Raw genomic sequence first — 13,869 nt, 5'->3', positions numbered from 1 at the left:
TGTTAGAGACTTTTTTATTGGATGTAGATGGAAAGAAAATCAGGCTATTTCGTGTTCTGCTTCTCTTTAAACGATGATTGCGGGGCTACATTTTTTTCTGTCTGGATGGACTTGATTTGTCTCAAGGAAACCTTTATTGTGACAGATTTTATTTGTTGACCTTCAAACAGAGGACAACGTAATGTTACATGTAAGATTTTATGGTCGTGTTTTGAGTAAAATTTCACTGCTGCGCTAGTATTTCTGAGTTGGTGTTGCGAATTATATCTGCACAAAACAATAAATGACTCCATGAACAACTTAATTTCCTCTATGTGCAAACATTCAACTTGAAATTGACATTCAGTGTCAGCTCTGTATATAGCATCACACACCAGCATCTGAGAGCAAAATACTCAATACTTTAGGCTAGTTGCTGAAATGAAGTTTAATTAGTGCATGTCTGATTAAGATTTAAAGTGCTTGGCCTGAGGGTGACTAATTCTGTCTTTACTCCAAGTACCTGATTGTTCAACTTCTTTAATTAACTTGATTGTCATAGACAGTGAGTGTGTGTGTGCATGAGAGAGAGAGACGGCTCTCAGTTATTTCTTGGCTAGAAGTCTTTTGCAAATCGATATGAATGAACTGGATGTTATCTCCCCTCATACGCACCCTCAACACACCTTGCCCTTTCACCGCATAAACTGTGCAATTAAGGTTAATGAATTCACCTTCATGATTAATCCAAGATAGACATCAGACATAGATAAATTATGTTCCACGTTTGGACAGTCTTGGAGTGATTTTCTGCTAAAGGCAAGAGGAAATTAAACTAATATTGTAATATGTTCGGTTCAGGGGCTGTTTTCTGGCAGGAGCCGGTTGAAAATGTGCACACTGAAGAACATTTGTATCAACCGGGATGCATAAACAGATGATGTGAGGCATTTTTTATAAGTCATGTTGTGATCTAACACTCCAACAGAGGGTGCTAAAGTATTGTGCATGGAAGCAGGGCAATGACATTTGATCAGTAGCCCTTCATCTCCCCCTCTCTGCTCTATTTGGTATGTAGAAGCAGACGCGACAGTAAAGGAGGCATTTACTGAAAATGGGGTGCGGTTGAGGGCTTAAGATGTGCAAGAACTTTTTGGGGATGGGGTGATGGTCATTTAATGTAAATCAGTAAATGCAGCGTACAGAACACACACACACACACACACGCACACACACACTCTCTCTCTCTCTCACACACACACCCACTAATATCTATCTGCCTTTATTCCTTATCCATTCTTCCTAAGGGCAGACAAGCTTCAGTATTGACACACAGCCTAACACCAGCTTGGCCCTGGCCCAGCTTGCCTGGCCTAATTGGCCTCAAGACCTCTTGTTGGTGTGATCTATTGATCAGTCTCACTGCAGATGCTGCTAAGTCACAGGCAGAGGACAGAGAAATAGCCAGATATACTGAAAGTAAGCACTGCCAAATCTGGGCATGATGTCTTAAGCTTTGCTGTTCCCTCCGAAGAGCTGTGCAGCAAGGAGAGATGATAGGGCCTTCACCCTGAGGTGCAGAGGTCCAGATTCTTGCCACAAGCTGATTCACACACACTGATTGTCCTTTATTGTTACCAAGGGGATGATGGCACCAACAAATGGAGGTTTCTGAATGCTGTGACCCCCAAAGATCTATAGACACAGTCTGCTTTAACAATCCCACCAGAGACAGCGAGATGAAAACTCCTCCGCACTCGCAAAATCCACTTTTTCTTTGAAACCTCTGTGGCAAATATTAGGAGAAAAAAAAGGCAGCAATGAGATTGCCACTGAAGAGCCCTTCTGGGGCAGGGGTGAGCGAAATGGTATGCATGCTGATCTTGTATCTATCAGCGCAAACATCCTATACATGATTATTTTTCCCCACACCTTCAACCTCGTTTCTATTCACATTCAGATCCCTGATCACATCATCTCATTCTCATCTATTTCCATTTTGACTTCTTCTCCTCATCGCCTCCCTTCTCAAGCAGTACAGCTATTTCAATGTAAATAGTGTCTGTGCTTATCTGCCTCTTAATCCTCCTCCGTCATTCTGTACAGACTTCCCTCAATTCCCTGCAAAAAACTCATAAGAGAAACATGCATATGTTTACGAGGCCTGCCACACAATGTGTCCTTCACTACCTCATAAAAGGCAATAGATTCTTCTTTATGTGGAGCACAAATTTCCTATTCTCTACTGTGTGTGAGAGCTACATTCCCATATGGTATTACATTTATGATGCATGACAAGGCTTACAATTCTCCATCTCCTCTGCAGCACGGTGCGAGTAACCAGAGCTGTCCAAAAGTCATGGCTGTGACAACGGGGATCATTATACATTTTTCTTTCTGTGCGGCTGCCTCTATGTATTCCTCTCCATGCCTCCATGAAATCTGTCTTTATCCTACCGTGAGAGAGTATAGCTACCAGGTGTACACTGAGCCCCTCTCTGGTTGGTGGTGTTGGAATGAGTGTCCACTCTAGGACCTTTTCACCAACACGCAAACTTACACGCATGTGTGCACACATTCCCGCCAACCCGCTGATCCTGCCTCCTGTTTTATTGTCAATATCAGTCGGCTCAGGGGTTGTAGGGTTGACGGCTGTTGACAGGGGCTGGATTGTGGAGGTAGAGATGATGGCAGCTCTCGCCGAGATAGAATAGCTGTATCTTGAGACCTCTTGGAGGGTGTTATTAGGCTGTTATGAAATCTGCTCCCTATCAGACCTTCACTGAAGCAAGGGGGAGGATACAGCCAGATGCAGTGCAAAATACAAGTGTTGACTCTCTCCTTTCCTCCTATAGCTTCCTCTTATCTACCCCTCTACTTCCTTTTGCTCACACACATACGCACACACGCACACACACTTCTCTGTAGTATCACACCACCTGTACCTGTGTTTTTCCAGTCAACACAGCATCCTGCAGTCTCCCTGCACGCGTGCACAAAGGAATTGCTTTATGATATAAGGAATGGCAAGGTATGCTGCATGCACTGCATCACGACACCAAGACCTGCTGTCAGGTTGCACCAAAGCTGCTGTCAAGATACCTGAACACACACACATCATTCCAGGACATCAGTGAGAGAAGTGCTGTAAAACTGTGTAATGCATCTGGCGTTCAAGTACAAACAAATACACAAAAACTAGGAACACGTACTATACGCAGCATTGCAGGAGAGCTCAAACATGACACTTATCACGATACCATCTCTGGTTTGATGTGTGTTAAACAAGAGATCAAACAGCACAATAAGTTGTGAAGAAAAAAAAAATGATATTTTGAGTGTATCCATGGCACAGAGGAGCAAACATCAACATTCAGGCGATTTCACCTGTAAGCTTTTGTACTTTTGTGTTTAACTTTACAACACAGGAGTGTTTTTTAGTACCTCAACCTTTTGGCTCCTGTCATTATCATGTCTCTGGAGTTGTGTATTTTTCTCTCACTATGCCGGTAGCGGGGCTCTATGGATGGCACTGTCAGTCTGTTTGCTCCACCACCTCGGTTGTTCAGGGATTTTTTTTCCTTTTCTTTTTCCTTCACGTTGCAGGCAGGAAGGGTGAGTTACAATGAGACTGTCCTTCCAAGAAAAACAACAGCATCACTCGTCAACAAATTGTCCAAAACAGCATATCATAAATTCTCAAACAGTGGCTCTTTATTTACCTCGGTGGCAGAAATGCTATTATTTGAGACAGGCCTTTATTTCTATTTTATCCCGTCCTCCACTTTAGTTTTTGCTGTTATCTTGATAAATTCACTATAATTTCCACTTTTTCAACACTGATTTCATCAGAACAGCAAGAATCAAGCACGTCAAGAGTTTTCTCTGAGCAGTGTTAAGCTGCTGTCAGTGTGATGGGAGGTTGTCTGTTGGCTTCTTTTAACTGTGACAATAATTGTTCATTACCCTCAGACAAGTAGTTTTTGTAAGAATTTTTCAAGTTCTGTTTAGACTGAACTACCTCTACTCAGGGTCCCTACAAAATGAATTCTCAGTAGTGTTGTGATCCTCTCATTTTTTTCTTGTGTGTGGTTTTGTCAGGGATGTTTTATGCCCCCAGGATCTACCCTTGAATAAGATAATAACAAACACACTGCTAGTTTGTCCGTGAATTATCATTGTTAACAATATGGAGAATAAAATTACATCAGACATTCAAATGTAACAGATTTTATAGTGAACACACACTCCTTTCCTATTGGCTTCTTGTGAATAGGTTGTTGTTGTGCCATTTTAAGATTGAACAAATGATAAAATTAGACAAACAGGGTGTGTGAATCAAATTTAAGAGCAGACAATGATAACATTGGAAGACCTAGCACGTTACGGAAAGTGGCAAACCAATGGAAGCCCATGGAGCCCATATAAGGTGATGAGATTGGAAGTGCATGAACTCTCTTCATCTGCACTCGTGAGTTGAAACCTAGGTCACGCTGAGCTAAGCAGAAATAATGCCAACCTAGCAGAAATAAAATAGAGGAGGTGGTCTAACTTTTGATACGATTACATCATATGCATCCTGATTGGGTCTTAAGACGATGAGTTGTGGCTTTCCAGAATGAAAAAGGTGTGTTTAGAAGAAGTTTGTATGAGTGTACAAGACGACGTAACGCTTTGTGTAGTCAGTATAAATCTTGAAATTTTGCTCGTTTGTTCTTACAGCCTCTGTATTGAGTAAACATTATTCGCATCAGACTGTGAAGACTGCTTGAAGACTCTTTCTTGATAACTTTTTCAGGACTCCAACTTTTGATTCAGAATTGATTTTAGAGTGTGTTTGACAAAGCTGCCTGATCATCACTGGCTCTTAGCAGACAGACTGAGTCACAACTTTGTAAGTTTAAACCTAATGGTGCAGTTTTCCATATCATGTTAGAAAGGCTGAATCCATCTTTCCAAAGACAGAAAACTTTTAGGGGTGTACATATATCTTCTGTGGTTGGCCTCAAGCTTAAAACTTTTTGACCAACTCTTCCATAATTAAGCTTAGCTACAAAGATACATGCATGTAAAATTAATAAACAGATTAAAGACGGTCACAATGAAAATCTACATAAACAAAAAACATTAATGGCACTTACAGCACTAATCTGCATCAACTGTACTTTGTGTTTAATCCTGATCAACAATTATCAATATTTGCCATATTAAGCATTATTAGTTTGTCTCTCAAAAAGAAGTGCAAGACTAACAGTAAACACAAATTTTATTTTCCACTGACTCACCTATACAATTCTTCTTGATCATGTCAGAAATTTTACGTCTAGTGGAACCTTATTTCTCATTATAGCCTGAGGTCTTAACTTTTTTCTGTAACATAACCGAAAGCAATAGTCAGCTTTAACCTGAACATCCACAAGCATTTTGTTTATCTGAAACATAAATAATTGATTATGACCAGATGATTAACACATAAATAAACAATAACCTCTGAAATTACCATTGACATGTTTTCACAAAACCAACACTGAGCACCACTAAAGCTTTAAAGTATTCGCTATCCTGGTTGTAGACTCTCAGTCTTGTTTGAATCTATAATGAAATTCGGTACAAAATGTCAGAGTGTAAATGTCTAACTCCTGCAGACAGAATGTGTAAAGACTTAACTTTTCAAACAACCTCAAGAGGCAGTGAGAGATGTTTTGGACAGGCAACCCACAGCAACAACACAAGATGAATCAAATGTTCACACAGTACTGTTGTGTGGCTGTTGAGGACTTTTTATGTGCTGTCTTGTCTGTTTTCCTCTGTGTTTACCCACATTGCAATAAATCACGCACAAAGATTTCCACATGTGATTAGTAACTTGACTGAAATTGACCTGCTGCAGTATGTTTCTGACAAAAGCACATTTTGAAATAAAAGAATAAACGCTGCCATTGTTATGGCTTCTGCAGAGCCTGCAGTGCTCATAACAATGTAATAATTTTCCTTCCAGGAATACGTGTTTGAATTTTACAAAGGATAAATAATAGGATTCTACTTGAATAGGCGGAAGCTTTAAAATGTGTCAGAAAAAATGCGGCTCATTCAAAGAATATTATCCAGGTGCTATACTATTAAGAAAGTGTAAATGAGATCTGAAGTGCATATGGGACATATGGGAGCATTGCTTCTGCAATATCACTGCAGAAGGAACAGTTCGTAGTGGAGGAGGTGGGAAAACAGGAGGAGGCACAGCGACATGTCAAGGCCATCGCAGTGGCCAAGCAGGGCGAACGGTTTAACTCCAAAAGCCTGGGAAAGAGGGAACTCAGCTGGCGTGACGTCTGGGAGATAGAAGGATCTTGGCAAAGTTTTGTCATCATCGCAGCTTCCGACCTTCTATCCACATCCCAGAACCTGAAGTAGTGATGAGGAGAAGACCCCGCTTTGCTCTTCACCGAGCACCTGCATCACTAAGGCACAGTTTAACTGGATGCATCACGAGCCTCACCCAAGGGCATTACGCTTGGCGGTATAACAAAGTTCTCAGACAGCTGGCATCGGTCTTGGAACAGAAATGCCCACATCGCAGCATTTGTAACAGCGGGCCATATAACATCAAAGGACGCATGCATTCTGCAGGTTGCTGCAGAATTGGAAAATGGACACAGACTTGGCAAAGAGCTTGTGTTTATCCCAGACATTGTGGTTACGGTGCTCTGGCCAGACATGGTCCTGTGGTCCACAACAGCCAAGGTGGCATACACTATGGAATCAACAGCACCGTGGGAGGATGGTGTTGAAGAAGAAGCTTACAAGAGGAAAAACAGCAAGTGCTCTGAACTGGCAACTGGAACTGGGCAGAATGGCTGGAAGACCAAGACTCTCCCTGTGGAAGTGGGATGCAGGGAATTTTTTTTATTTCAGTGTTTTGCTACCAGTCTGTTGAAGAAGATGAGGACGAGGGGGTCACTTCCTCCAACAAACAATCTAGTCCTTGTCAAGAGCATCAAAAAAAGAAGAAAAAAGAAGGAACAAAAGGAGCAATTGGATTTGGATTAAAAGGAAAGAAAAACAACTGGGCTGCAAGATGAAGACAGGCGGAGGGGATGGAGCAGAGGGAGGTGCAGCTGGTTGAGCTTTTGAGCCCTCTGGAGATGTCATGGGCTTATCAACAAAAAGCCAAAGAGGGAGGGTGCCCACCTGACGACCCCCGATGACGTACTTTTACTCCGCTTCACCGCTGCAGTCCCACTGCAAACATCAAGAGTGGTGATTTACCACAGGGATTGAAACATCAAGTCATATTAGTTCTACTTTTTATAGGAGCAAAACAAGTTGCATGCACGCTTCAAATTGTAATTTGTCACACCACCACACACACACTCAACCACCCGGCAAACACACAGCAAGCAGAAAAAAAAAAAAAAAAAAATATATATATAATATTTATAAACATGCACATGCAGATTTCTCTGTTGCAAAGGCATGAAGATGTAATAATGATGTCTTCTTATTCATTGCAAAGGTTTTGTCTGTTTTTTTGTCAGCTGTTGCCTCTATTATGAAGTATTCAGATGTCAGGTCTGTTTACATGGTGCACAGATACAGCAACTATTCAAACATCCAGGCTGGAGAAAGGCAATAGGTGAACACAGAAATCTTAGCGTGAACGTGAATGTGATTTGTGAGACAAGAATCATTTAAAGTGACTCTCAGAGCTCATTCTAAACCCCTTCTGTCAGCTGTGAGAGAGCCTGCTCTAATCCATTGTCACTGGGTGGATTAATTTGCATAATTCCGCTATTGTGCGGTCCCAGATCTTTTTCTATCTCCTCCTTCACACAAAATGAAGAAGAAGAAGAAGACTGGGAGAAAAAAAAAGAGAGGAGACTCTCAAACCTCTGCTACTTGTTGCTTTGGCAACAGGGGCGGAAAAAGTGAATACGAGTACAGTAGGGCAAGAAGAAGAGAACCGGCACGAGAGGAGAAAGGAGTCGGTGGTGCATGGGTGTGGAGATGAAGAGGGTGTGAGGATGGAGATATGATGAGCAGGGAGTAGGGGGGAAAGGAAAAGGACAAGAAAGAGGGAGGACAGAGAGAGAGAGAGAAGAGAGGAAACGACTGTTCAGTGAATGGAACACGGAGCAATTTTCTGTTGCTTAAAAAGTCATTTATCTATGTCGACAGTCTATTAGTCATGTATTCGAGTGTGGACCCCCTCCCCCCTTCACACTCATACACACACACACACACGTGCACACTTTCATCCAACACACCCTCAGTGTGTACATGTTTACGTATGACTGTGTGTATGATGAGGCTGTACTGCTCATCCTCCAGGGACGAGAGCTGCAGGGAAGAGAGGCAGCTCTAAATTGCACAGATAAGATCAATATGTAGTTAAGGGGTGGAGCTGCGCCTTTCAGAGTGAACACTGTGCGATACTGCATTAACTCTACCCCCACGTTAAATGCATTATTCTCCAAAATGTGATATGGAGAACTTACCTGACAAAATAACACAACATTCTAAAATCAGTCACTTACTGCTCAGTGACTGACAGGCCTTTACTTCTGCTTTATCCTGTTCCCCGCTCTCGTTTTGCTATCGTCTTGATTAATTCTGTACAGTTTTCATTTTTACGGCACTAATTTCCTCAGAGCAGCAAGAGTCGTGTCAAGTGTTTCATGTTGTGTGTTTTCTCTGAATGTTGTTGAGCTGTTGTCAGTGTGACTGGAAACTGAGTTGGTTTCGTGATAATCAGTGCTCATCAACAATAACCATGGAGTTATTGTAAGAGCTGGTCGAGTCTTGGAGGAGGTGCACATGGAGGCGGGAATAATCTCCATTCCACATATGGAAATTTACAGCTTCAAGCACTTAAAGAGAAAAGAAAATCTCCGTACATACATATAAACGTATAAAACTGGTCTAAAGGACTCCACCTGATCTGAACCTTTAGTACGTCAGCAACAAACAGCAACAGTCGACTCTTCGAGGTGCAGCATGTAAGCAAGATAATTGTACCAACTCCAGAATCATTATATTTCAAGGGAAATTGTTTTGCCTTAAAAAACAGACTGTGGAGTGCCAAACATAGTTCTTTGAAAACATGATTCACGGTCGGTGCTTGAAGGTCGGTGCTGTTGTCTGCAGACCTTCAATATGTTCAGCTGCAGCGAATTCTTACTCAAGCAAACGTACTATTAAAAGCACATTTGCTTGAATAAGAATTCACCAAAACAAATGTATTCAATTCAGTTTCAATTCAATTTTATTTATATAGCACCAGTTACAATCATCTCAAGATGCTTTACAGAACCCATATACGCCTGAACAGCCTAGCAAGCCCAAAGGCAACAGTGGCAAGAAAAAACTCCTTCTTAAGGGGAAGAAACCTTGAACAGAAACTGGCTCATATGGGGGGACTCATCTGCCTGCTGGCCAGTGGGTTGAGAGGGACAGAAGAGGTAGAGGTGGTAGGGAGGGGGGTTGGGAACAAGGAACATATAACACACCATTGGATACATACATGATAAAATAGATCATACAAACAAAGTACAAGCTAACATTGAAACTGATTCACAGATTATGGTGTAAGGCTCTGGCATTAAATGTATTACCTATATAGCTGGTAAGTAAGATGCAAACAGTGTGTAGATGAGCAAGTAACAGAAACTAATATATGAGTGAATAGTCCACAGAACTACCTAAACAAAACTGGTGCCTCAGAATACACACATTTAATACACAATGTGCAAAGACTGCAGTTACGAATAGCTTCTCACTGTAGTTGGTGGACTGCTAACAGGAGCCACAGCCTCCACTAAGACTGGTAGCTCCTCACCAAATTAGCAGCCGCCAACAGAAGCTCTAAATGTCCGTGGTCACCCCTCAGTGGCTACGGAACCAACGGACCACATCAAAACACAAATAAGTCAAAACGAGGCGCCAGGGTGAACTGGTCACATCAAATACCAACCGCCCTGTCTGAGAGTTTTGGTTGTAGATATACTCATGTGTGGTGATTGCTGGGGTCTTGTGGGAGGAGGAGTTGTGGTGGTGAACCAATCCAACGGGTCGGGAGGTGTGGAGGACCAGGGCTGGGAGGAGGCCTGGAGCTCCGGGCTAATCACTCCTCACAAGTGCCAGGTGGGATCTGGAGCTCAGTTTTCAACCAGTTGTAATCAATCCACTCTCCAGAAGACTTCCAGAGGCTGTACAAAGCCCATTTCCAAACACACTGCCACCAGAGGCTGTAACCATTATAAAAAATCTCATGTAGAGACGCAGTGATTCATGCTTATTTCCATTATTGATTAATCTAGTGTTTTTTAATGATTATTAATTGATTAATCAATAACAGGTTAGGTCAACACCAAAACAGAATGAGAAAGAAAGAAAGAAAGAAAAAGAAAGAAACTGCATTCAATTTACTTCAGAAGCAAAAAATATTGACCTCAGAGAAATCCTGACACATTAGAAGCTGGAACCACAAAATGTGCAACAATTTGCCTAATAAATTACTTAAATGACTGATTAATTAAGAGAATAATTCAGCACTATATTGAAGTAATTTATTGGGCTATGGAATTGTAAATAGTTGGAAAAATCCGCATTGACAGATCAAGAAAGGTTTTTGACAAAATGAGTCAGTTCTGTTCATGGTGGCAGATGTAACAGTGAAAGTGTTGATCTGTCAGTTTGTTTGTGGCGCACACAGCATTTAAAAATGATCCAGAAGTTACTCTGGATAATCCAGAGATGCCACTATGAGCAGTTTTCATGCCCAAGAAATAGCTCCCATTAAAACCTCTGAAAGTGTATCAGAGTACCAGGGGACACTGATACTGGTCTTAAATGTAATTTTCCGTCTCCGTGAGCATCGCTTCAGTTTTATTGGATTGAAGACAAAACCTGGGCAAACAAAACTGAACCTCTCTCTGCGGATAATCCCACTACAGAGCGAAGTGAGAAAATATGTTATTTTTAATTTGAGTCCAGCAGCCCATTAAAACGGAAAGTCAGTGAGACTAACCAGGAGTAAGCATCTCTTGCCCTCAGCTGAGAGACTGCACACTGTTTACCCTGCTGCTGTGGGTTGAAAACCCCGCAGAGCCGTGTCCTCCGACTCCCCTGTGGCCCGTCCTTCCTTCCCTCAGCTCTCTCGCCGTCGTAATAAGCAAAACATCGTGTCCTGCTGTAATCACCATGATATATTAAACATAATCATATGTGCTAATGAGGTCATAATTAGAATAATTCATGCACTAATTAGCAAAAATTCCTCTATCAACACATTTTCTAAATAATCTCACCCAATATGATCTGTATCAGTGGACACAGTATCGTGACCACCTGTGTAATAAAGAATAGCACATTAAGGGCTGCTGCTTTGGTGATTCTGTGTCAGAGAGGTGTTTCTGGCTTTCTGTTAAAAAAATGGCTTTTAAAGGTGATTCTGTCGTCACCTTATAATTACCAAGTTGTCACCCTGGCGAAAAATGATCCAAAAGCAATTATCATAGCAGAATTGAACACTTGAACCATAGGAGATTCAACAGAACAGTATGAACCCTACATGTTTATTGTATGTTATAATTTGTTTTACACTGTAGAAAACAATACAAAGGATGAAAACCCCAGAATGAGTAGGTGTGTTCAAATGTTTGGCTGGTACAGAAAATGTGTGTGTACGTAACAAGTCTCCAAATTAAAGACCAGTGAAAATCAAGTTTTTTTTTAAACACGTTCATGTGGTGTTGTCAATATGCTGGCAGTCAACGCCTTGGCTGAGATTTTCTACCTTGAAACTGCAATGTATCAATGACAGTCTTAAAAACACATTCAGACTTTCAAGGTTTTCACCTGTAACAAACCTAAGGAACAGATCCTATCAACTTGCAGCGAGCTGTTTTCTGTATCACCTTTATTCGTCTATAGCCAAACTACTCCAATATTACAACTTGGAGGTGTATAACGTAAAGTGTTTATTTCTTTTACAGTGTTTGAGCAGAGTCTAATGCTACGTGTTCACTAGATGCGCTTTTCCCTCATGTGAACGCGCCGCATCTGAAAATCGCTCCCTTGGTGGACGTGTGCTTGAGGCCAGTAGCCGATGTTCAACTCCTGCCAGCCTTCTTCTCAAACTATCCTGCCTGCCCCTGATTGGACAAACGCATTGACTTGGGAGCTGTAGTAGGAATCTGGTCTAAGATCTTGATCTGACCTAATTTTCTGGTCAGATTATTCATTCATTTGATGTCTGTTTTTACAGATCCATTCCAAAATCTTCCAACCTGCTTGCAGACTCATCAGCCCCCGATTAATACCAAACAATTTTAAGGCATAAAAGGAATATTTTCGTGAAAAAAAACATGCAAATGAGTCTTTTTTTTTTTTTTTTTTAGAAATTTCATCAATATCCAGAGAGGAACTTGCTCCCTTTGGTGTGAAACTGGAAAATTTATCTGTTTAAAAAAAGGGATAAAATGTGGTGTTTACACGTTTTCACTGCCCCCCGAGTGGTCAACAAACTGTTTGTTGCAGCTTTAAATGTCGACAAATTTGCCACAAACTAAATGTGCTGAGAAAAAAGTTTGCAACAGCAGTGCTCTTGTTTTAGGAAACATAACAATACATGAGGAAACTCATGTTTGTTCTCTCAGAAGATTTTACAAATGTTTATTCATCCAAAAAAAACATGACTGCGCATATTTGCTCATTTTTCAGCAATGTTTCACATTCAGATAGTAATCCTCGCAAGCTGTCCAGTACAACGACAGCCTTGAACTGTCGGCCAATACCAGAGCAAGATTGAGTTTCAGTGCGGGCCTTGCCTCGGGGAGAGAGAGAGAGAGAAGCTAAAGCAGAAAATCCATTTTTCATAATTATGAGTGAAAATTAATGTCCATAATTCACTGAGCGGAGCTGGAAGACACTGGGAAAAGGTCGGAGAGAGTTCTGCAGAGATGTCGATTGCAGCCATCGATTAGGTGATTACATACGTTTCAAACCTGCTCTGTTTTGGAGAAAATGCAAAACAAAAGGGTTGATAAATAAAATCTAAGCCTTAAGAAAAGGGAACAAGGTGTAGTCACTTGTGGCGTTCAATTTGTTTTCGTTTGGGGAAAGAAAAAAAAATCCATGGTTCAAGCCTGCGCCCTTCGAAACATCATCAGCAATTCAGCTATAAGTGAATCTCCTCGGAGCAGTAGCCGTAATCAAATCCCACTTCTTCAGTTACTTTTTTTTAATCTCATCATATCGTTGCATAATCAAAGCTTTGCATTTGAGTTGTCTGCAGCAAACACCGGCCCTATATGTTTATTCATGTGAGCTCTGAGCCAAACCGAGCGAACCATCCATCAACACACTCCAGAAAGGGGCGATTCTCTTCTTCCCTCTTCCTTTTCCCCTGCTGTTCAACACCTCCACCCTCCACCAGAGAGCAGAGTGTGTTTACTGATGCGTGAAGGCAGTAGCCACGGAGGAGCCCCGCAGAAAACAAATGCCGTCCCTGGTCTGGTTGTCACTGTCATGGATCATCAAGAGGAGTTCATTGTTATTACGTCCGCTGTTACACTCACTGATAGGACAGACAGGGGGCTAGCTTTGATTGGTAGTTAAGACACAACGTGCAAGGAACACCTGCTGACTGATAATTGTCACAACACGGCAAAAGGGATACAATCAGGCGTTGTGGTGTGCTGCGTGCACACACTGACACGCATGCAGTCAGTTGCTATTATGCGGTCGTGGAGACATAGACATCAGCACACGCAGACACACATTTATAAGCACGCCGTAATGGGCCAGTGTGTGGTTTAAATTCTCTTTGATGCTCTGGATACCCCCCGCTGTTCACCATATTACTCTGTACACATCAAACAGGTTGTTCTG

The 13,869-nt window shown here is 41.7% G+C and overlaps 1 long non-coding RNA gene across 1 annotated transcript in view; it reads left to right on the top strand.

The window, feature by feature from the left end:
- LOC129348781 (uncharacterized) overlaps window positions 1-13,869 on the top strand; it is a 145,647-nt gene that overhangs the window by 4,037 nt on the left and 127,741 nt on the right. The gene's annotated exons all lie outside the window — the stretch shown is intronic.

This window comes from Amphiprion ocellaris, chromosome 1, assembly GCF_022539595.1.
Source record: "Amphiprion ocellaris isolate individual 3 ecotype Okinawa chromosome 1, ASM2253959v1, whole genome shotgun sequence".
In the NCBI taxonomy this organism is placed as follows: Eukaryota; Metazoa; Chordata; class Actinopteri; family Pomacentridae; genus Amphiprion; species Amphiprion ocellaris.
Note: the sequence above shows the minus strand (reverse complement) of the source record. Positions and strands in the feature narration are given on the sequence as shown.